The 21,229-nt window shown below is 45.7% G+C and overlaps 1 protein-coding gene across 4 annotated transcripts in view; it reads left to right on the top strand.

The window, feature by feature from the left end:
- The first annotated feature begins 591 nt into the window (after positions 1-591).
- ston2 (stonin 2) overlaps positions 592-21,229 on the top strand; it is a 178,004-nt gene continuing 157,366 nt past the window's right edge. For 2 of the 4 annotated variants that reach the window (XM_072493703.1, XM_072493678.1), the window contains exon 1: positions 592-782. The gene's annotated coding sequence lies outside the window, so the exon portion shown is untranslated. Of the gene's footprint in view, positions 783-808; positions 1,281-21,229 lie in introns of those variants that run through there. The other 2 variants (XM_072493694.1, XM_072493685.1) reach the window with 2 other exon arrangements.

Below are 21,229 nucleotides of genomic sequence, written 5' to 3'. Positions count from 1 at the left end.
TTTGGTTTGATGGGTTTTAAGTTTCCGTTCCTTCTTTGTTCCTTTTGGGCTATGCTCCGATTGTTCTTTGGGAGTGGCCCCTTTTAAGTTGTCCATTAGTTAATTTTTGTTCTTCTATTTAGTTGTTGGGCCTTATAAAACCAACCACAGAGCCACTTCGTTCCAGACCCTAGGGTGAAGTCCATCTGGACCCGGGGACTTGTCAGCCCGCAACTCCAAACCCCCTGCTGGAGATTGATCCCCAAGTCCTGGAAACTCCAGCCCCGTTCTGGAAGGCTGGCAAATCTCCCCTCTACGCTGAAACTCTTGATTTCTGTTTGTCTCTGTCGCTCTCTCTCTATCTCCCAACTATCTCCCTCCGCAGGTAGCGCTGCGCGTCCCCAGCGTTCGGCTGCCTCAGGCACGCGCGCCCCCAGCGTTCGGCTGCCTCAGGCACGCGCGCCCCCGGAAAACAACCTGCCGCACGCGCTGGAAGGCGGGCGGTCCGGCCGGTTGACCAATCCGAAGGGAGCCAATGGGAGGAGCCGGTGGCAGGGAGTCAAGGCAACGGCCGCTGGCGCGTGCGCGCGGCTGGGAGACAGCGAGAGGGCGCGCGCGTGCGCGGGAGTGCGAGCCGCGCTCGGATCCTGGGGCGGTTTCGATGTCAGTTCAAATCGGGGAACGGTTAACTCAGCAACCGCTCGAGCTCCAGGGAAGAGCCGGCGCGGGCGGCAAGGCCGTTTAACTTGGATCGCTCACGGGCGGCGATGGAGTCGCGCCAGCGTTTCTGCGCCAGGATCGAGGTGACTGATTATCCGCAACGCGTGTTACCTACGAACAATTATAAATTATTTCTTGTGTGTTGACAAAAAAAGTTGACCGCCCCACCTCTTGGTGAGCGAGCAGGTTGCTGTGTGCGAGCTACCGAGCTGCCGCCGGGTCCTAGCGCCCGTCCGTCAAATTAGGTCGGGGGGGGGGTCCCCATGGACGGTTTACACAACTCCCGGGTCTGGACTTTCTTTGAACGCAGCCTCGAAGCCAAGCCTCAAACGGGGACGACTTTTCCTCGTTACGTTAAAGCAAAGCGGGGACGGATTTGAATTTAAAAAGAAAAAAAATTTGGACTTGCTCAGACTTTATTTGAACGCGCGGTGAAAGAGTGAAGTGTGAAGCAGTCTGAAACTTGAAGGGAAGCCCAGGTACCTGGGAAAGTTGGCCAAGATGGTGAGGAGAAACCTTTGAGAAGCCTGTCCGTACTCTTAATTCGCTTCAGCAAAACCGTGTTTCCAATACTTGCACAGGTGCTGAGTATTTTCAACTTTAATGGCATAAATCCTCTTAAGTCTTCCTTTTAACATTCCACACGCTGGGTCTGCCTCACCCCCACAACCCAAACAGATGGGCAAGGTAAGGGGGACTGGCCGCGCCAAATTGCCCCTGAATTGGAAAAAGAAAAGAATTGGTCACTTTAAATTTATTTTAAAAAATATTTCGTTTTAAAAGTCAATCACCGTGTTTTTTTAAAAAAATTGACTTTAAATTCATTCAAAACTGACAATTGAAAGAGCGAGTGACTTGAAAATGATCCAGTGCAACAGATCTTCAGGAAAATGGCAAGGCTAGCTAAACAATCGTTTCCCAATAGTAAGTACCTTATCGCATTACAGAATTTTGCAGACAACTAGTTGCCAGATGCTTTTTTAAAAATATAAATTTAGATACCCAATTCTTTTTTTCCAACTAAGGAGCAATTTAGCGCGGCCAATCCACCTAACCTGCACATCTTTTGGGTTGTGGGGGTGAGACCCACGCGAACACGGGGAGAATGTGCAGACTCCACGCGGACGGTAACCCGGGGCCAGGATCGAGAACTAACCCGGGTCCTCACCGCCATGAGGTAGCAGTGCTAACCACTGCGCCACCGTGCACGGTAACACAGTGGTTAGCACTGTTGCTTCACAGCGCCCTGGTCCTAGGTTCCATTGCCAGCTTGGGTCACTGTCTGTGCGGAGTCTGCACGTTCTCTCTGTGTCTGCATGGGTTTCCTCCGGGTGCTCCCGTATCCTCCCACAAGTCATGAAAGACATGATGTTAGGTGAATTGGACAGTCTGAATTCTCCCTCAGTGTACCCGAACCGGCACCGGGAATGTGCCGACTAGGGGATTTTCACAGTAACCTCATTGCAGTGTTAATGTAAGCCTACTTGTGACAAAGATTATAGTATAATGAAAAGGACCTAAATTTACTTGGGCTTCTCTTACCCTTATTTTGACAGGTCATACAAATTACACGGCAGTGATTTAAAAAAAAAAAACATATTTAAAGTCTCTCTTCTTCTTTCTCCTCCCCCCCCCCCCCCCAGGCAGATGGGAATTTACATGGATGTGGTTGTTAGAAATAGACACACACAATAGCAATGCCACAGAAGAAACCGTATAGCGATGAATTTCCATGAGTGGATCTTCGGGGGATAATTACAGAATGATATTTGCCAGTCTTATCTGCACTTATGGAATGTGAATTTCAGAGAATTTGCATATGCAGTTGTTAAAATAATTAGTGGTAAAATGCTGAGCAAGGAGGCTTTGTTCCAGGAATACCATCAAGGTGCCATTCGTTGTGGTTGGAAATAGTTTGTAACCATTGCAGAGTTTCAACAGATTTGGGGATGTTGGGGTGATTTGGATATGAGGGAAAACACAACCCTTGACAAAATATCCACCCCCAAGTAATTCACTGTGGTTCCTTGTATGCCATCTTCTGTTCTTGTTTCGGATTCCAGCATCCACAGTATTTTTCTTATTTTACTGAAGTGATATATGATATAGATTGTCTAATTTACTGTTGTACAGAAACATGATTGTTTACTTTTAAAACCATTTTATTTATTTTTCAAATTGGAGAACTTGCACTTTCTTCCCAGTTGTGAACAACTAAGGGACAGTGCAGGGTGTTCATGCATCATGTTCAGAGCAAAAGTTGTGTTGGACTAATATAAATTATGTTTGGAATTTTATTTGTTTTGTGGTGTAAGTGGAGTTGCATTGGGCAGATTGTGATTTGATAAATTGAATACAATGTATATTTTGCTGTTACTATTGTGGTGAAAGTAGAAGAATATTCCACTGAAACATCAGAAAGTTAGTGCATCTTAGTTACTCTTTCAAGTGTTTATTTAAGTACAATTTTTAGAGAATGCCTAGGAACAGAAACCTTGTGTAAATAAAATCCAAATATAATGATGTGACGCTTCTGCTCCAGTAATGTAAATGGGGAATTCTTAGCCACAATATCAGATGGTTAATGAGAGAAACCAGTAAACCTCGGTATCTTGCTTTATATCAGATAAGGGTTATATAACAGTTGTGCGCATTTCCCTTTTGCGTTTAACTACATTTTCTGCCTGGTGAACATAAGAAGCAAGTTGTTAATGTCCTATTATTTTTAAAACATTATCGCTGAAAGAATAAAATGAATGCAACTGCGTATCCATTTTGGCTGATAAAACAAACTGTCTGGACCTCCTCGGACCCAGGAGCTGAGTGGGAGCCAACCACTGTTTTTAACCCATTATAACATGATAGGAAACCAGAAGCACAGCACTATTCTCATTTCCTCTGCGACTTTTCCTTATAATCTCATTGTAAATTATCTACAGGCAATATTTTGCTGATATTTTGAGGTAAAATAGAAATTCTGTAGCCAGCAGGTTTTGCAGAGATTTTAAAAAGTAGCAAATTCTGTAGAGATGAACATATGCCTTCAATACCTTTTGAATTATAGAACCCTACAGTGCAAAAGGAGGTCATTTGACCCATCAAGTCTGCTCCGAAAGAGCACCCTACCTAGGCTAAATACCCTGCCCTATCCCTGTAACCCCTCCTCACCTTTAGTCACAAATGGGCAATACAGCATGGCCAATCCACCTGACCTGCACATCTTTGGACAGTGGGAGGAAACCGGAGCATCCAGAGGAAACCCATGCAGTCACAGGGAGATTGTGCAAACTTCACACAGTCACCAGAGGTCTGAATCGAACCTGGGTCACTGGCGCTCTGTGAGACAGCAGTGCTAACCACTGTGCCACCTTGCTGCCCACGTGAGAAAGTATGCCTCACCCTCCATGTTCTGCGAGGCATTGAAGGCTGTGATCAGGGGTGAAATTCCTGCCGTCAAGACACACACAGATAGGGAAGAGAGGATGGCTCGGCAACAAATAGCCAACTCCATATTGGAGGTCGACCGGCAATGGTCCCGACTGCAGAACTCCTGGCGGAGAGGAAAAAGCTACAAATGGACTTTGACCTGCTGTCCATGTGGAAAGCAGTGCACCAACTCCGCTAGTCACAGGAGCAATGAGACAACCCAGCTGCCTTCTGGCACACCAGCTGAGAAAGCAGGCAGCTATGAGGGAAATAGCTCAGAGTAGAGAAAACAGAGGCACACTGGCAGCAGAGTCGGAGAAGGTCAACCAGGCATTTGAGACCTTTTACCGGGGGCTGTACATCTCCGAGCCCCCGCCCCACAAGGGACTTGTGGATGAAACTGTTCCTCGATGGACTGGACATGCCAGTTGTGGGGAAGATAGGCAAAGGGAGCTAGAAGCACCATTTAAAACTGGGAGAAGTCATGTCGAGCATTAACTCCATGCAGGTAGGGGTAGTACGGTGGTGCAGTGGTTAGCACTGCTGCCTCACGCCACCAAGGTCCCAGGTTCGATCCCGGCTCTTGCTCACTGTCCGTGTGGAGTTTACACATCCTCCCTGTGTCTGCGTGGATTTCGCCCCACAACCCAAAGATGTGCAGGGTAGGTAGATTGGCCACACTAAATTGCCCATTAATTGGATACTCTAACTTTTGGGGGGAAAAAAGAAAAAAAAACTCCATGCAGGCAGGGATGGTGCTGGGACCAGACGGATTCCTGGGGGACTTATACAAAATATTTGGGACAGCACTGGACCCGCATTTGCGGGAGGTATCACAGACTCGCTGGTGAGGGGTGTTAGACATTTTATTTGCTGTGATATGAAGAGTCTAAAGTTCTGTTCCTTTTTCACAAACACACATTTATTTCCTTCCAACAGCCTTTGCACAAAACTCTCACTGTACATCACTTGACAGAGGCCACCTGAAGCCCCTTTACATATCCGTATCAATTAATGGATACTTAACATAAATGAGACAACTAATTGCAATGTCTCATAACCCATTACTTAACAGTCTCCCCTTCCTTGGAGAAAAAAAAAATTAGGTGAAAACAAAATTTCAAGAAACTCAAAAACACACATGATTTACCCCCCCTTTTTTTTGTTTGGACGAGAAAGAAAGAAAAAAAAGTCACAGAAACCAGCGCCCTTCATTAACAATATCCAAAAGTTTCTGTGAACTCACCCCTCTTTTCGTAAAACAGTGACAGTTGATAGCTCCTGTCGACCCATTTAATTTTTGTTATTTCCCCTCTGTCCAACATCTGCTTCAAACTTGCGATGTCTATCCGTAATCTCTTTTCATTGACACTTTTTGTAGAGTGCACGTTTTGCCACAGGGATTTATTGTCAATGTGACAGTCAATAGGTATATTACCCAAATCCCCTAATCCTAAAATTTCTGTCAATATCACACTTATATAAAAGGCCATATCCACCGCCTCTACAAGGCTTAACGTCTCAGCAGCTAAAGTGCTTTTTACCACTCCTTATTTTCTTTGTTTCCCACACAAGCGGGCAACATTTACCATTGTTCCCCAAAAGGAAAATGATAAAACCTCCTGCGCTTGAAACCCCATCACATAGATTTGCGTAGGACGCATCACTATAAACTATGAGTTTCAAGTGCCGAAGGTCACCTAAAACCGGGAACTTCAAAACACACATTTGTTCAACTTCCAGAGTACCCCTTCTGCGTTAGCTGCTTCTTTAGGAGGACGGAGAAAAATGTCTCTCTGGAGCTGATGCCCCTGCAAAAAGGCAACTTTTATATCTATAGATTTGCATTCCCATGCCTTTCAAATTCCTAGGGGTGCACATCTCCAAAAATCTGTCCTGGTCCACCCACGTCGACGCTACCACCAAGAAAGCACAACAGCGCCTATACTTCCTCAGGAAACTAAGGAAATTCAGCATGTCCACATTGACTCTTACCAACCTTTACAGATGCACCATAGAAAGCATCCTATCGGGCTGCATCACAGCCTGGTATGGCAACTGCTCGGCCCAGGACCGCAAGAAACTTCAGAGAGTCGTGAACACCGCCCAGTCCATCACACGAACCTGCCTCCCATCCATTGACTCCATCTACACCTCTCGCTGCCTGGGGAAAGCGGGCAGTATAATCAAAGATCCCTCCCACCCGGCTTACTCACTCTTCCAACTTCTTCCATTGGGCAGGAGATACGGAAGCCTGAGAACACGCACGAAAAGACTCAAAAACAGCTTATTCCCCACTGTTACCAGACTCCTAAATGACCCTCATATGGACTGATTTCATGAACACTACACCCTGTATGCTTCATCCGATGCCAGTGCTTTTGTAGTTACATTGTATATGTTGTGTTGCCCTATTATGTAATTTATTTTATTCCCTTTTCTTCTCATGTACTTAATGGTCTGTTGAGCTGCTCGCAGAAAAATACTTTTCACTGTACCTCGGTACACGTGACAATAATCCAATCCAATCCTTTGTGGCTAATAGAGCCAAGAAGATCTTTAAAATAACCTTTCCTGCTGTAGGTGAATCTACCCTTAAATCCTGATCTTCTAAGTTTTCTTCAAATCCCCTTGCCACAAGCCTGGCCTTTGCCTTGTAAGTTCCATCCGGAAGAACCTTTTCCGTGCAGATCCATCTGTGGGATAGAGCTCTTTGTCCTCTATTCGGTACTTCCGTGTGTACCCCAAATTCACTCCAACTATGCAATTCTTGCTGTTTAGCTTCTTTGATAACTTTTTCATCTAATTTATTTGAAGCCACCAAAATCCTCACGTGCATGTGGGCTTCTACTCCTATTAGTATTCGTAGTCTTACTCATGTTCCGAGATCTTGATAAACTACGTCCCCTCTCCCGCCTGGTATCTCGTTCTGTACTGCAACTGCTTGATCTTTCCCTTCTGCTGTGGGATGTCCTTTCAATAGTTCTCGACCTTTTCTTGTGGACCTGTTCACTATCCGATGTACTATCTGAACTGGTACTGCGTTTCTTTGCCCTCCATTTTTGAACTTCGTTTTCCCAATCCATTGTCTTGACTCCTTCCCCTGAATGCTGTACATTCAACCAATGTTTATACTTTCCAGTGGCCTTCCCTGCTCTACTAATAACAGTTGCTTCCTTCCATTGACTAGACCCTTCAGGCAAGTATGTCACTTTTGTACCAACTTTTGGCAGTTGCCCTTTCGGAAAAATGGCCTGTTCCAATTCATCAGCAGTGTTCTGTTCCTCCACAGAAACCCTGTCTATATCAGTTAATTGGTCCTCATAGTTCTGTTACACATGCTTACCAGATGACTCTGGTTCCTTGTCATGTCTGTCTGCTCTGTCTAAGTTTGAAAATTTGAAATCTGTACCCATTATCCTTGATGAATGTACCCTAACAGTTTGATTACCATGTTGCAAAATAATTGTTTTGCCATCTATGCCTATGATCTTCCCTGGGCCTTTCCATTCATTAGAATTGTCTCTCTTATAGTATACCATGCCTCCTTGCTGAAAAACGGCATTTGATGGCCGTACGTTATGTCTTAAACCTCTGCGAATTCTTTCAGAGACTTCTGCTTCCAAAAAAGCTTTTCTACTGCGATGTAATGCATTTAAATGTTCAGCAAAACCAGAGCTAATTGTAGTCCCCTCCCAAGCTGGAGGCTGGTCATCCAAAAATGGACGGAATTTTAGGATTTCTACCAGACACATTTGATAAGGACTATAGCTCCCAACCATCTGCAATGAACTCTTTGCATGTACTGCCCATGCTAAAGCTGAATTTAGCCTGCAATTTGGTCGATCTGCCAAAATTTTCCAAAGCATGTCATCGATGACAGCATGATTTCTTTCACAGACACCATTACTAAATGGGCTTTCTGCAGCCGTATTCATAACTCTGATATTCATGTTTTCACACATCCCTAAACTCATCATTAACAAATTCTCCCCCATTGTCCGTAAGGAATTTTGCCGGTGGACCCATTCCTGTCCCTATCCATTTTTCCACGATTTGATCCAGAATTACTCTTTTCTTTACTTCGTACAATCGTTGATTGACTAAATCTGGTTGCTAAATCTACAAAATGCAAAATAAATATATTATTTGCTTTATCCCAGATCTTAAGGTCCATGGCCACAATGTCGTTAAAATCCCTGACCAAAGGTAGGGTTACTATCGGTCGTGCTGGTGTCCTTCTGTACTTCCTACGAACTTCACAGCGGCCACTAACTTCTATTAGTTTAGTATAGTTGTCATCCCTTACTCATGCATCCTTTAATACATTTTTCAGCCTCCGAGGAGACGGATGTGCAAATTGCCTATGCAGTTTTAATACCACAAGTTTTTTTATCAGCTAAAGTCCCATTTTCAACTGCTATTAACACATCCTTAACCACTCTACTTGAAATATTATTTGTCAGTAATGGAATACAATAGTGTCCCGACTGTGTAAATTGTAAGTCTATTGTCTTTCCAAAAGCTGTTGCCTTATGTTCCATATCCAGTTTCATGTGTGCTTTCTTCATCGACGGTCTGCTCAGAAGCAAAGGTATCTCACTTGATACAACATCCGTGCTAATGAAATGATTCACTCCGGCAATATTGCAAGGGATCACCACTCTTTTCAGCGACTTCAGAGTATTATCATCCCCAAACCTGAAACTTGTGGAACTTTCAAATTCCTTAACCTTGTTACGATTTTCAGCATTCTAGAAGTCCAGGTAACATTTTAACCAGTCAATTCCACACACAGTAGATGTGCAGCCACTGTCCAATCCAGCACAGTTGAAGGATTCTGCAACCAACACCCTCATTACCGGCGTAAAACTGCTTGTCAATAGGACATTGCCTTCTTTCTGGTCACTATCTTTTTCCTCTTCTGACTCTTCCGTGGCATGTGTCGTTTCAAACACTCTGTCATAACGAGTTGGACAATTGAAAGCATAATGGTATTGAGAGTCACATCGAAAACATCGATTTTTCATGCCCCATGCATTTCTGGGGTTCATCTTCCTATTGTAGGTTCTAAGTGGGTTTCTGTCTTCATAATTTCCCATAATGACCTATTTGGGTCATCAGAGCCATCGGAATCGAATGTTTCCCAAGAAACCTTTGTAAAGCTTTTGTCATCTGTTCGAATAAGGTTCGAATAAGGTATCCTTATCAGTAAACTGAACTACTGTCAAAACCAGGAGCCTATCCATGTTGCTCACTCTAGCACAGTCAAGTAATTTAAAGGCCAACACAGACTGTGGAAATTCCAGGTTGTGTTTCTGCAGTCTTTTATATAGTCTGCCAAATTCCATTAAAGATATCCTCCATTTTCCGGAACTTATCAAAATCCGACCATGCTTCATACGCACTTAACAAGTCATCTTTCTTATAAATCTTATCCATATAATGTAATAAAGTCTCCAGACCTCCTTCTGAGTCTAACTTTTCCAATTCCAGCTCAGAAAGCACTTTGTTTCGGATTTTACTGTCATAAGGTAGAGAAAGAGCCAATGCCATACCTTGTTTTCTCTTTCCCAAAGCAGTTACCTTAGTCCACATAACTACTGCACTTCTCCATTGGTCGTACGATTCCCTTTCAGAAAATAAGGGAGGATAGTCCTATCCAGCCATCTTTATCCTCGGTTCAGCCATATATACCTGTTTTTTTTCTCACTCACTGCTTGGTTTGATCTGGAAAGTTGTATCTTTCAACCCTTCACATTTACACAGCAACCATCCTCTGCTACCAATTGTTAGATGTTTTAGTTGCTGTGATATGAAGAGTCTAAAGTTCTGTTCCTTTTTCACAAACACACATTTATTTCCTACCAACAGCCTTTGCACAAAACTCTCACTATACATCACCTGACGGAGGCCACCTGAAGCCCCTTTACATATCAGTGTCAATTAATGGATACTTAACATAAATGAGACAACTAATTGCAATGTCTCTTAACCCATTACTTAACAAGGGGCACCCTGCCGCCTAAGCTCGCACAAGCCTCAATCTCACTGATACCTAAAAAAGACGAAGACCCAACAGACTTTGGGTCCTACAAACCCATTTTGCTGCGAAACATGGGCGAGAAAATACTAGCCGCTACTTGGGGATCCAAATCGCCCATGACTGGACACAGATCCACCTGGTGGTGGAAGTTAAAAAGGACCTGCAAAGGTGGGACACACTCTCATTCTCCCTGGCAGGGAGAGTGCAGACGATCAAGATCAACATACTGCCCAGTTTCCTCTTCCTGTTCAGATCCATACTGATCTACATTCTCATGGCTGCCTTCAGCTTAGTAGAAAAAATTATTTAGGTGTTTGGGGGGCTCGGGTCCTGGCCACGGGTGCTCCCATTACCACCGAAAAAATACCCAACAAGCCCAGTGGCGATAGCCACACTCCGGTATTGGAGCCAACTAAGACAGCACTTAAGATTAAAAAAATGTCCATTAAGGCCCCCATATGCAACAACCACAGGTTCGCACCAGACATAATGGACGCCACCTTCAAAAGGTGGAGACAGGACAGGAGTATGTTGACAGTTAGGGACTTCCAAACAGACTGACAAACTGGGAACTACAGGCCGGTGAGCCTTACTTCAGTGGTAGGGAAATTACTGGAGAGAATTCTTCGAGACAGGATCTACTACCATTTGGAAGCAAATGGACAAATTAGTGAGAGGCAGCATGGTTTTGTGAAGGGGAGGTCGTATCTCACTAACTTGATAGAGTTTTTCGAGGAGGTCACTAAGATGATTGATGCAGGTAGGGCAGTGGATGTTGTCTTTATGGACTTCAGTAAGGCCTTTGACAAGGTCCCTCATGGTAGACTAGTAAAAAAGGTGAAGTCACACGGGATCAGGGGTGAGCTGGCAAGGTGGATACAGAACTGGCTAGGTCATAGAAGGCAGAGAGTAGCAATGGAAGGATGCTTTTCTAATTGGAGGGCTGTGACCAGTGGTGTTCCACAGGGATCAGTGCTGGGACCTTTGCTCTTTGTAGTATATATAAATGATTTGGAGGAAAATGTAACTGGTCTGATTAGTAAGTTTGCAGACGACAGAAAGGTTGGTGGAATTGCGGATAGCGATGAGGACTGTCAGAGGATACAGCAGGATTTAGATTGTTTGGAGACTTAGGCGGAGAGATGGCAGATGGAGTTTAATCTGGACAAATGTGAGGTAATGCATTTTGGAAGGTCTAATGCAGGTAGGGAACATACAGTGAATGGTAGAACCCTCAAGAGTATTGAAAGTCAGAGAGATCTAGGAGTACAGGTCATTGAAAGGGGCTACACAGGTGGAGAAGGTAGTCAAGAAGGCATACGGCATGCTTGCCTTCATTGGCCGGGGCATTGAGTATAAGAATTGGCAAGTCATGTTGCAGCTGTATAAGAACCTTAGTTAGGCCACACTTGGAGTATAGTGTTCAATTCTGGTCGCCACACTACCAGAAGGATGTGGAGGCTTTAGAGAGGGTGCAGAAGAGATTTACCAGAATGTTGCCTGGTATGGAGGGCATTAGCTATGAGGAGCGGTTGAATAAACTCGGTTTGTTCTCACTGGAACGAAGGAGGTTGAGGGGAGACCTGATAGAGGTATACAAAATTATGAGGGGCATAGACAGAGTGGATAGTGAGAGGCTTTTCCCCAGGGTAGAGGGGTCAATTACTAGGGGGCATAGGTTTAAGGTAAGAGGAGCAAGGTTTAGAGTAGATGTACGAGGCAAGTTTTTTACACAGAGGGTAGTGGGTGCCTGGAACTCGCTACCGGAGGAGGTGGTGGAAGCAGGGACGATAGTGACATTTAAGGGGCATCTTGACAAATACATGAATAGGATGGGAATAGAGGGATACGGACCCAGGAAATGTAGAAGATTGTAGTTTAGTCGGGCAGCATGGCCGTGCGGGCGTGGAGGGCCGAAGGGCCTGTTCCTGTGCTGTACATTTCTTTGTTCTTTGTTGTTCTAACACCAGAGCAACTAACCGAGGAATGGCTGCCGGAGGGAAACATTAACACTGTAATGAAGTTACTGTGAAAAACCCTAGTCGCCGCACTCGGGCGCCTGTTCAGGTACACTGAGGGAGAATTCCGAATGTCCAATTCACCTAGCAAGCAAGCACCCCTTTCGGGACTTGTGGGAGGAAACCGGAGCACCCGGAAGAAACCCACTCCGAGACGGTGAGAATGTGCAGACTCCGCATAGACAGTGACCCAAGCCGGGAATCGAGCCACGGTCCCTAGTGCTGTGAAGCAACAGTGCTAACCACTGTGCTACTCTGCTGCCCCAATGGAGCCTGTTTGGGTGAGAGTGGGGCTGTCGGATAGATGAGCTAATTGACCCTAGCACAATGGTGCAGTAAGCCATTCTTCAAGTGTGGGGAGCAAAAAGGAATGTAGTGATAGTAGGGGATAGTATAGTCCGAGAGATTGACACTTTTCTCTGCAGGAAAGTGCATTAGTCCAGAATGCTGTGTTGCCTCCTTGATGCCAGGGTTTGTTTGGGTCATCTGCTTGGTGCTGGAGAGGATCTTGCAGTGGGTGAGGGAAGGACCCAGTCATGGCCCATGGAGGCACCAACAACATAGACAGAACAACGAAGGAGGTTCTGCATAGTCAGTATGAAGGTCACGGCATCAAATTAAGAAGTAGGACCTCAAGGGTCATGATCTCTGGATTATTACCTGAGCCACATACAAATTGGCATATGACAAATCAATTAGAGATGAATGCGTGACTCAAAGACTGGTGTGGGAGAAGTGGGTTCCGGGTCGTTGGGCACTAGCACTCAAACTGGGGAAATTAGGATCTATACTTTGGGACTGTCTACACTTGAACCATGCTGGGACTTGTGTTCTTGTAAGCCGCATAACTCGGGAAGTAGCGAGGGTTTTGAACTAAATACTAAATCCAGCAACTTCATTACAGTGTTGATGTAAGCCTACTTGTGACCATAAAGATTTTTTAAAAAGGGATCGAATTTGGGAAGATGTGGTAAATCCAAAGTGCAGAGACAAGGCAAAACCGAAAGGTATTATTATGGAAAACGAACAACAGACCATGACAGGAAGGGACTTGAAAGTACAGATCTAACAGTAAACCAACAGATGAGACCAGAGGTTATAATAAAAAGGTAAAACAAAGCTGTGTATCCGAATCTAGGTAGCATTCAAAACACAATAAATAGTTACTGTTCAGAGTCTATTCGTCTGAAACTCTTCTTTAGACAACATACACCATTTTGCTGTGGACTAAGGATTTTGCTATTTCATCTGTATTTGACTTGGGGATGTTTGGTGTCGCGAATTGCCGTCAAAGAAAAAATGCTTTAACTTTAACCTGTGATATTTTATGCTCGGATCAGAAATTTTCTCAAATAAAATTTGTCTTCATCTGCTGTCATATAATGTTGGGCTCCTCTGTCACAAATGGTTACTTTGAGGATTGGCACCTTTCTTAGTCGTAACTACCTCTAGATAATAGGTTTGTCAATAAAGCAAGAGTTACCTCCCTGAACTGCTGGTGATACTTCCATGTTTTGAAGGTATGAGTAGATAGTCCTGCAGCTCAAACCTCTGACAACAATTTATTTATTTAAAAAATTTTTTTTTAGAGTAACCAATTCTTTTTCCAATTAAGGGGCAATTTAGAATGGCCAATCCACCTAGCCTGCACATATTTGGGTTGCGGGGGTGAAACCCACGCAGACACTGGGAGAATGTGCAAACTCCACACGGACAGTGACCCGGGGCCGGGATTGAACCCGGGTCCTCAGCGCCGTGAGGCAGCTTTCTTCTCCCGCATTTACACCCATCAACAATAAACAATAATCAGCAAGATATGTCAATCCCCATAATAACAACAATCCCATCCGCCCACCAACCCCCAAACATCAGCCGCATGTTTACATAAACAAATGACAAAAAGGAATCAAGGATTACCAATAGTCACCCTTAATCTACACAGCCCCCCCCAACTGATGTTCGAGCCGCGAGACAGCTTTGACAACAATTTAGTGTTAATGTCCTTAAGTAGTTATTAGAGATTTCAGTACCTGTCCTTATTCTTTTCAAAGTGAAATATTGCCCTCTTCTCACCCTTTATCACATCACCTTATTTGTTCAGAGATTTAGTGATAAGTCCTTCCATCTAATCTTTTTATGTGGTTTGTTGTTCTCATATTCCTCTGGAAACATAATTTGTCTCTCAAACCTCGATGTTCCATAGGATAGTGTGTTAGTTGTGTGAGTTGTGTTTAAATTGTGCTGACACTCTGAAGTCAATGGAATTAAAGTCAGAGGTGTTTAATGGATAGCAGCTGATGGGATAAATCAGTCAATATCCAATCACCATAAGTGAAATTAGACCATTTCTTTGTGAGAATACTATCTTGCTTTCAGTATTATTGCAAGACATCATAGTATGGATGCTCATTGTAAGATTCCTCCTTCCTGTATTTCCTTTGTTCCCATTTATTTTACTTTATTATTTTTCGTCCATGCACCCATAATGGGAATGTGCCTTTAAGCAGAAGCCTCAAGCTGAAGCAGCCTGCTTGTCAGAACATTGTGTCCCAGTTTTGTATTTTGGAGAAGAGAAAGCAGATGCTTCGGCACCAAGTGAATCTTGAGAACCAGCTTTGGAGGAAATTGGTTCGATTGGTAGACGAGCAACCGGTAGGTTGGCCAGGGACAGTGTTCTGACTGACAACAATCAGAACGCATGGTGCTTTTTGAGAGAGCTTGGCAGAAGTGTTTCAACCTTGGAAAGAGAAGGAGTGCGCTTGCTCTCTCCATCTCCTTTGCTGAAAGCATTGCCTTATTGTTCTAAAATCAGCGAGTGCCTGGTACATCTTTGCTGAAAACTTGAAATAATCCTGAATCTATAGAGAAAATAGACAACCTTGCCAGAGAAGCTGCTCGAACCTGGAAGGGAGAGGAGCTGTGTTTTAGCCCTGTGCTGCCGTTTGCCTGCTGTCTCTGAGTCTGCAGTGAAGCTCGATACAAGCTGAAGGAAAATAAAGCACCCAACTGAAGGCCTAACCTTGAGAAAGAAACTAACTGGGATACATCCATCTGCATCAAAGATCTTATTGTATTTTCTTTACCACTCAACCACCCTTTCCCTCTGTTGATTATTTGTGTGTGTGTTGGGGGAAGTTAGGAAGGGAGGTTGGGAATCAGATAGTGGATAGCCAGTTGTGTTATTGCTTGCCTGTTTAATTATAATTACTGTTAATAATAAAAGGTTTCTTGTGTTTAAATTTTACAAACCTGGTGACTGTAGTCAATTTAACTCAACCAAAATCACAGGTATTAATATAAAATCAAATGTCACCTGTGTTGCAATTCCAGGTCAAGTGGGGCTGCAATTGACCTCACACGAGCCTAAGGGGTTGGAACATTTCTTTGCTATTTGTACTGTTGCACTGTTATCGCTACACAAAATGTCTTATTTTTGTTCAGCTTCGTTAAATCCATGAAACTAAAAGACTAAATAGTGATTCTGTGTCCAGGATTTGAAGTGCATTATATAGGTAGACAACATCTTGTAACTGCAATCTACTCATGCAATTTAGAAGCCACTTCATTCAATTTTGGGCTGAGCTAAAGAAACTTCTGGTGCCTTTGTAATGCAGATGCTAAATCGAGTTACAGGATAATTCAACATATGACTTAATAAATTATCAATAGACTATAATTTGTAGTGTTCAGCACTGTATGTTGTCCTAAGATAGCAGTGGGGCCGAAAGCCATCTTAGATCTAGGTTGCTGAATTTAGCAAATGAAGAAATTCGTAAGTGTTATTACGATCTTGGACCAAACCCCAATAGTGGCTAGGATACTGGACAGAAACCCCAAATTTTATTTTAATTTTGTACCCCGAGGAAAGGATACTTTGCTGCATGAGTGAATTCACACAAAATAAGGAAATGGTATATTCTTTATTACAGGTTGAGCATCCCTTATCCGAAAATTGAAAAATTCCAAAATCTGCACTTGTTTCGAGCGGCGATGTGACGTCACGAATGGGAAATCCCACAAGGCTTCTGGGCGATGCCAGTTCTCAACGTTCTGCGCACGCGCAGTTCCCAAAGCATGCCGAACATGCGCAGTTCCTAATGCGTGCCACACCTGCATGATATATTTCGAAATCCAAAGAATTCCAAGGTCCGAAGCACACTCGGCCCCAAACATTTCAGATGAGGGATTTTCAACCTGTACTAACACAGTCTTACAATATCCTTAACATCACGCAAGAATATAGCTTACGATTACCCTTTAAATAGAAAGATGTCTTGAATAGAAAGAGATCTTTTGAGCCTGCTTAAAGAAAAAGATCTGACATCCTGTCAGAATAATGCAGAATCTCTGGCTGTATTTCTTCAGAAACCATCTCCGCTCGCCCTCCAGCCAAAAACTAAAATTCTGAAAACCTCACCCTAACTGCTTGAACCCCACTCCCGGAATCTACCCGGCTCGCAACACCTTGCGAGATCCAATGCTATGACGCAAGACATTGCGATGTAAATCCTGCCCATTGTGGGTGGGATCACTTTTTAGCAAATTTGTATATTGAAGCGAGACAGCTAGTCTCACTTTAATGTGCAGATTCCCGAGTTACCCAAGGCATGGAATCAATCTCCTTTGCCTCGGAGACCTCGGGCGAGTGCTGTTCGGTATTGGTCTCGGCCTTTTGGCTAAGATCAAGTGTATATTTGATCAAGGGAAGCTGAGTATTTCGATGTCGATCGTGGATTGGAGAACACGGAGGGATTGAAGTCGTCGAAGAGGAAACGTTTAGAGCTCTGCTGCTATTGGTGGATCTACATGCTGGTCTAAGCCTCTGGTTTAGGCCTAACGCTGATAGTTTAGACTCAATGTGTGAGCTATGGCTGCAGCTGCATCCCGACCACCAGGCTGGGGAGTGCAAAACACTGTCCGAGTTACAGCGAAGAAGTCGGAAGGGGAGTCACCTGTGGCCCACAATTTCTTCGTGAAGCGGGTGCTGCTCGAATGCTGCGGGTTTCAAGCAACAGATATCCTCTGCTTGCAAGACTTCCCCAACAATGGATATTTTGACGTCACCTTCAAGAGTGTCGCAGCTTGACTTCCGGGTGCGGCGATGACCAGCTGAGTCGCACGTTTCGGCAGCTCCCTGTGAAACGGACTTTTGGGCTCTTGATAGGAGCCCCAACGGCAATTTTAACGGCTGAAAACACCGTGCGGTAAACCAGAAGGGTGTTCCCCCTGGACACGGATGGAAAAAGGAGAGGAAAGTGGCCGGATTGCAGCGGATCCTTTGGAACAACGGCAAGGAAGGCAAGCAGAAACCAAGATGGCGTCGGAAGGTGGCAGTTTCATATGGGGCCCTGAACAACAAGAGTTTTTGAAACACTGCGTGGAGGAGATAAAAAAGGAAATGAAGAAAGAGTTGTTGGCCCCGATATTACAGGCGATTGAAGGGCTGAAAGAGGAACAAAAGACCCAGGAGCAGGAGCTTCGGGTCGTGAAGGCGAAAGCAGCAGAGAATGAAAACGACATACAGGGCCTGGTGGTGAAGTCGGAGATACAGGAGGCACACCAGAAACGATCTGTGGAGAGGTTGGAGGCACTGGAAAATAACGCAAGGAGGAACAACTTGAGGATTCTTGGCCTTCCTGAAGGTGTGGAGGGGGCGGACGTCGGGGCATATGTGAGCACGATGCTGCATTCGTTAATGGGAGTGGAGGCCCCGACGGGTCCGTTGGAGGTGGAGGGAGCATACCGAGTTATGGTGCGAGGACCGAGAGCAGGAGAAGCTCCCAGAGCCATAGTGGTGAGATTTCTCCATTTTAAGGATAGAGAAATGGTCCTTAGATGGGCGAAGAAAACTCGGTGTAGTAAATGGGAGAACGCGGTGATCCGCGTCTATCAAGATTGGAGTGCGGAGGTGGCGAGAAGGAGGGCGAGCTTTAATCGGGCCAAAGCGGTACTTCACAAAAAAAAGATAAAGTTTGGAATGCTGCAACCGGCAAGACTGTGGGTCACATATCAAGGGAGGCACCACTACTTTGAGACGGCGGATGAAGCGTGGACTTTTATTGTAGAAGAAAAATTGGAATGATTGGACTACGAAAATGAACGTTTGGACAAAGTGGTGGGACGAGTGGGGGGGGGGGGGGGAGGGGGGCGAAGAGGGATTGTATGATTAATCCTGCGGTATGGTAACTTTTCTTTCTCCCACAGGTGGTGATGGGGGGAGGTGGGGAGGGAGAGGAGATGGGGCGTTGGCCATGGGAGGCAGGGCCGAGGGAGAGGCGCGGGCTTGGTTCCCGCGCTATGATAATTATGGCGGGAATAGAGAAGCAGGAAGGAGGGGGCGCCGCACGGGGCGAGCCGTGATCACGGGGGGAAGCCGAGGTCAGCCAGAGTTTGCTGACTTCTGGGAGCAACATGGGGGGGAGTAATTACGCTAGCGGGGGGTCTAGCGGGGGGGGAGGGGGGAATTACTGGGTTGCTGCTGCTGGGGAAAGGGGGGAGTGGGTGCGGGAAAGGATGGGCGGGGGGGCACCGTCTGGGAGAAATACAGCCGCGTGGGAACTGGGCGAGAAGCTGGAAAAAGATGATGACTAACCGGCAAGGGGGGGGGGTGGGAAGCCCCCCAACTCGGCTGATCACGTGGAACGTGAGGGGGCTTAACGGGCCGATAAAGAGGGCACGAGTACTCGCACACCTTAAGAAACTTAAAGCAGATGTGGTCATGTTACAGGAAACGCACCTGAAACTGATAGATCAGGTTAGGTTGCGCAAAGGATGGGTAGGGCAGGTGTTCCATTCGGGGCTGGATGCGAAAAACAGGGGGGTGGCTATATTAGTGGGGAAGCGGGTAATGTTCGAGGCAAAGACTATAGTGGCGGATAACGGGGGCAGATACGTGATGGTGAGTGGCAAATTACAGGGAGAGATGGTGGTGTTGGTAAACGTGTATGCCCCGAATTGGGACGATGCCAATTTTATGAGGCGAATGCTAGGACGCATCCCAGACCTAGAGACCGGAAAGCTGATAATGGGGGGAGACTTTAACACGGTGTTGGAACCAAGGCTGGATAGGTCGAAGTCCAGGACTGGTAGGAGGCCGGCAGCAGCCAAGGTGCTTAAGGATTTTATGGAGCAGATGGGAGGGGTGGACCCGTGGAGATTCAGTAGACCTAGGAGTAAGGAGTTCTCGTTTTTCTCCTATGTCCATAAAGTCTATTCACGCATAGACTTTTTTGTGTTGGGTAGGGCATTGATCCCGAGGGTGAGGGGAACGGAATATACGGCTATAGCCATTTCGGATCATGCCCCACACTGGGTAGACTTGGAGATAGGGGAGGAAACAAGAGGGCGTCCACCCTGGAGAATGGATATGGGACTAATGGCGGATGAGGGTGTGTGCTTAAGGGTGAGGGGATGCATTGAAAAGTACTTGGAACTCAATGACAATGGGGAGGTTCAGGTGGGAGTGGTCTGGGAGGCGTTGAAGGCGGTGGTTAGGGGGGAGCTGATATCAATAAGGACACATAAAGGGAAGCAGGAGAGTAAGGAACGGGAGCGGTTGTTGCAAGAACTTTTGAGGGTGGACAGACAGTATGCGGAAGCACCGGAGGAGGGACTGTATAGGGAAAGGCAAAGGCTGCATGTGGAATTTGACTTGCTGACCACAGGCACTGCAGAGGCACAATGGAGGAAGGCGCAGGGTGTACAGTATGAATATGGAGAGAAGGCGAGCAGATTGCTGGCACACCAATTGAGGAAAAGGGGAGCAGCGAGGGAAATAGGGGGGGTGAGAGACGAAGATGGAGAGACGGAGCGGGGAGCGGAGAGAGTGAATGAAGTGTTTAAGACATTTTATAAAAAATTGTATGAAGCTCAACCCCCGGATGGGAGGGAGAGAATGATGGAGTTTTTGGATCGGCTGGAAATTCCCAAGGTGGAAGAGCAGGAAAGGATGGGATTGGGAGCACAGATCACGGTAGAAGAAGTGGTGAAAGGAATTAGGAACATGCAGACGGGAAAGGCCCCGGGACCGGACGGATTCCCAGTTGAATTTTACAGAAAATATTTGGACTTGCTCGCCCCGCTACTGACGAGGACCTTCAACGAGGCAAAGGAAAGGGGACAACTGCCCCCGACTATGTCAGAAGCAACGATATCGCTTCTTTTAAAGAAGGAAAAGGATCCGCTACAATGCGGGTCCTACAGACCAATCTCCCTCCTCAATGTAGATGCCAAGGTCTTGGCCAAGGTAATGGCAATGAGAATAGAGGAATGTGTCCCGGGGGTGGTTCATGAGGACCAAACTGGGTTTGTGAAGGGGAGACAGCTGAACACGAACATACGGAGGTTGTTAGGGGTAATGATGATGGCCCCACCAGAGGGTGAAACGGAGATAGTAGTGGCGATGGATGCCGAGAAAGCATTTGATAGAGTGGAGTGGGATTATCTGTGGGAGGTGTTGAGGAGATTTGGGTTCGGAGAGGGGTATGTTAGATGGGTGCAGCTGTTGTATAGGGCCCCAGTGGCGAGTGTGGTCACGAATGGACGGGGATCGGCATATTTTCGGCTCCATAGAGGGACAAGGCAGGGATGTCCTCTGTCCCCATTACTGTTTGCACTGGCGATTGAGCCCCTGGCGATAGCGCTGAGAGGTTCCAAGGGATGGAGGGGAATACTTAGGGGAGGAGAAGAACACCGGGTATCTTTATATGCGGATGATCTGCTACTATATGTGGCGGATCCAGCGGAGGGGATGCCAGAAATAATGCGGATACTTGGGGAGTTTGGGGATTTTTCAGGGTATAAATTGAACATGGGAAAGAGTGAGCTGTTTGTGGTGCATCCAGGGGAGCAGAGTAGAGAAATAGAAGACCTACCGTTGAGGAAGGTAACAAGAGACTTTCGTTACCTGGGGATCCAGATAGCTAAGAATTGGGGCACATTGCACAGGCTAAATTTGACGCGGTTGGTGGAACAGATGGAGGAAGATTTCAAGAGATGGGATATGGTAGCATTGTCAATGGCAGGGAGGGTGCAGGCGGTT

Source organism: Scyliorhinus torazame, chromosome 2, assembly GCF_047496885.1.
Source record: "Scyliorhinus torazame isolate Kashiwa2021f chromosome 2, sScyTor2.1, whole genome shotgun sequence".
NCBI lineage: Eukaryota > Metazoa > Chordata > Chondrichthyes > Carcharhiniformes > Scyliorhinidae > Scyliorhinus > Scyliorhinus torazame.
Note: the sequence above shows the minus strand (reverse complement) of the source record. Positions and strands in the feature narration are given on the sequence as shown.